We start from the raw sequence: 3,573 nt of genomic DNA on the forward strand, positions 1-3,573 counted from the left end.
TTTTTTTTTTTTTTTTTGGTGCAATATGTTAAAACCACACTCAGTATTTCCTTACCCTCCTTTCTTCCATAAGAGAGTAGGGGGAAAAAAATTAAAGCAAGCAGCTCCTTCTGGTGTAAAGGGATCCTTGAAAATATAAACTAATTTAGTTTGCAAGTCATGGATAATTGAGGAAAGGTCTCTAAGACTGGCTTTTGGGCACCAGAGAAACTCACAACTCCATGTATCATTGATCTCTATGTCTAAGAGAAACAGTTTATCATTAAACATTTTCCAAACACACTCKAAGTCTGAGCAGGGTGTCAGCAAACAGTGGATAAATTACAAAGTCCATTCCTAGGTGTTAATTTTGAAGTATGATCCAAAACACTTTGGTTTGTCCTGTTAAAATCTGTCCACACACTCCACATTCCACTTCTTTAGCTCCAGTCTCCAGCTTCTATAGACGCTTATTTATCTTACTGATAGGCAAAAGTGGAAACCTCAGCTCAACGTTTATGTCACAACTCCCAATATAACCATAAAATCATCGAGAAAATGATGAATTTCAGAAAGTTGAGTGTTTTCTAACCCCAGGGCAGCATCCATCTGGGGCTYCACTGTCTTCACTTCTGAGAGCTGAACTCAACGCATCTGAGGGAGTGGGAAAGCTTCAGAAGGTTTTGTATGAAATCCCAAGACTTGGACCTTCTTCAAAAGCAGCATAAGGAAAAAGGAATTCCCCCATGCTGGTGCCAGCAGAGGTCATCAGAAGAGCTGAAAGGTTTAAGGATTGCCATCAACCCCTGCCAGATGCCTGCCACTTGCACAGAGACAGGGAACTATCCCAGAGCTGGAGGGGAACATCCCAACACCCTGGCAGGCTGTGACAAACACCCGCCCTCCTCAGAGGGCTGCTGGAAGGTGGAAATTAAGGGATTTGCTGCTGATGTCTGGAGGAGGACACCGGTTCAGCCTGCAGTGTCTTCTGCCCATTTTTCTTCACCCACCTGCAGCCGTTCTGCTCCCCATCCTTCAACTGTGCCTCCAATCGCCTGCATCCTTCCAGGAAAAGTTTGGCTTCCCAGGATGTTCTCCCCACTCAGCTTAGCTGAAATTTTTTTTGGATACTAAACCCACAAGTGCTGACTAACTGCTGCTGGTTCTCAAAGGCTTCTAACACAGCCAGCCCAAAGGGCTCATCCCAATCCAAAGTCACCTTTCTGCACTAATGCAGTTGGAATTTTCCYTGGCCCTGTTATCAGGAATGACTAATACAGTGCATATTGTCCTCCTTGTCACAGAGACCTCTGACTTGGAAAATTTCAGTTTAGAAGTCGATAAAAGCAAGGGAAAACAGCATTTGTWTCAGCATTAGGGATCTTAATCCTAAATTGTCCTAACGTGACATCAACTGTAACTTTRGAAATTCAAGATGTTGTAGTTTACACGCCATCAAATGACTCCATACTGTGAATAAACCCTGTTCTAACATGTATTTTGCTGTCCTACACGTTATGCTCAGTTTTGCTYATACTGTACAGAAAAATTCAGTCAGACCAAGCGTAGCACATACACACCTTTCCCTATGGAACCACCTCTGCTCTGTGCAATGCTGCAGGATTTATAAAAATGCTGTTRAGCACACATTGACTGCTCCAGGCACTTGAAAGAAGGAAAAAAACTGAATACTTCACCTGAGCACAGATACACCACACATCTCCAGGGCACAGTGAGACAAGGTTATATGTTGTTAAAAATAAAAGAAAAATACTCCGTGGGCAATCTGAGTTTTAGACATGATCAGTGGCCACAGGATGAGGAAAGTGAAGAAAAGCCAGCACTCTGCACCTGTGATTACCAGTTTGGTGCAGATCAAGAGGGGTCTCCAGGCTTGGTAACTTTTAGCAAGCAGAACCTGAATTCCTGCAGACTTCAGCCTCCAGGGAAGCAGCGGTGTGGGTTTTCTGATGTCTAATAGAAGGGAGAGCTCAYGCCAAAGCTGCTCTCCATGAAGCAAAACCACGGTTTTTCTCAGAAACCTGTTCTCATGGAAAACTTGTTTCCAATAGCTAAATAGTGCTGTTGCCAACGAATCCTAGGTATTCTGATGACAGTGTACACAACTAACAAATCACAAGGAACAGAGCTGCTAGATCTGGAACCACTTTGAACTTCCAAGGGTCAAAAATTAACAAGGAATGCGGAAGAACTGTTTTCCTATTAACCAGCCATAAACAAAGTAAAAACCTGCTCTGCTAAGAATCTCTGGACTGACAGGCACTTGAGGGGAAGTGTTGCAACAGGTGTGTGTTACTTCCCTCCTCTCCTCATACTGAGCCAGCCTCTCTGAGCAATGGAAACTGTTTGCACAACAACACAACATCAGGATGACTGCAGTGCCCTGGAAAGTTTTTGGCTGCCATCAGGCGCCACACAGCCCTGCTCTGCCTTTACTGGGTTGCCAAGGAGTCGTCCGGGTCCCTGGTGCCTGAAGGGTTTTCAGTTTGGGGCTTCTGGGTCGGTGCAGGCTGGTGCCCCGGCCGTGGCTGTACTGGTCAAGTTGGTGTTCACAGCAAAACACTGGTCTGGTTGGGGAAACAGGAGATGTTGGAAACATAGAATCCCAGAATGGGTCAGATTGGAAAGGACCACAATTGTGTCATCTGATCCAACCTCCCCGYTCAATCATGGTCATCCCAGAGCACAAGGCAAAGGAATGTCCCCACATGGCTTTGGAATGCCCCCAGTGAGGGATTGTCCAGCAGGGTGTGGAGTATCTGCTCCTGTGCTCTGTCACCTGCACAGGAAAGAAGTTCATCCTCACATCCAGGTACAACTTCCTGGGCATCAATTTCCACCCACTGTCTCTTGTCCTATTGCTTTCCACCACCAGGCAGAGAGCCCAGCTCCATCCTCTTGGCAAGTTGCAATATTTGTCACAGATAAACACAGATTTTTTTTTTTTTAACCCCTTTAGATATTTACGCACACATTTCACCCCGCCGTGTCCGAAGGGGAATTCCCTCGCTCAGCAGAGCCCTCAGAGCTCTCCGACTCGCCGAGCCCCCKTCCTGCCGTGTCCCACCCACCCGAGCCGTGCCTCCGCCGGGGCGGGCGCGGTACCTGCGGAGCCGGGGCGGGATGGCGGGAGCCGTGAGGAGCGGGATGCCGGACCAGGGGGATGCCGGCGGCAGCGGGATGGCCGGCGGCGCTCACCTGGGCGGAAGCGGGAAGCGAGGGGCGATCCCGGCTCACCTGCGGCGCAGGAAGCCGGGGCGGCGCGGCGGGAGAGCCGCCTCCCGAGGGACGGCCGGAGCTCGGCCCCTCCCGGCCCCGCCGCGCCCTCAGCGCTGTGAGGGCACCGCTCTGGCCGGCGCCGTGAGGGGACKGCTGCAACGGAACAGCTCAAATTCACTTTTTCATCCTGGCCCGCCAGCMTGTTTATAGATCATAGTTTGAATCTGTCGTACGGCCTTTGGCCTCCCCAAAGCGAAGGGAAAACGCGTGTGCAAATATTATGGAAAAGCTTGTTCTTCACTTATTTGCAGCACATCGGTGTCCAGACTCGTGATACTTTGTGATTCTGTGTTT

General features: G+C 48.8%; 1 protein-coding gene across 4 annotated transcripts in view; it reads right to left on the reverse strand.

Moving 5' to 3' along the window:
• PATJ (PATJ crumbs cell polarity complex component) overlaps nt 1-3,257 on the reverse strand; it is a 140,012-nt gene extending 136,755 nt beyond the window's left edge. For all 4 annotated transcript variants that reach the window (XM_057370399.1, XM_057370398.1, XM_057370400.1 and 1 more), the window contains exon 1: nt 3,106-3,257. The gene's annotated coding sequence lies outside the window, so the exon portion shown is untranslated. The remainder of the gene's footprint in view (nt 1-3,105) is intronic.
• Nucleotides 3,258-3,573: the final 316 nt, after the last annotated feature.

Source organism: Malurus melanocephalus, unplaced genomic scaffold, assembly GCF_030028575.1.
Source record: "Malurus melanocephalus ecotype Western Australia unplaced genomic scaffold, MMel_1.1 scaffold_125, whole genome shotgun sequence".
Taxonomy (NCBI): domain Eukaryota; kingdom Metazoa; phylum Chordata; class Aves; order Passeriformes; family Maluridae; genus Malurus; species Malurus melanocephalus.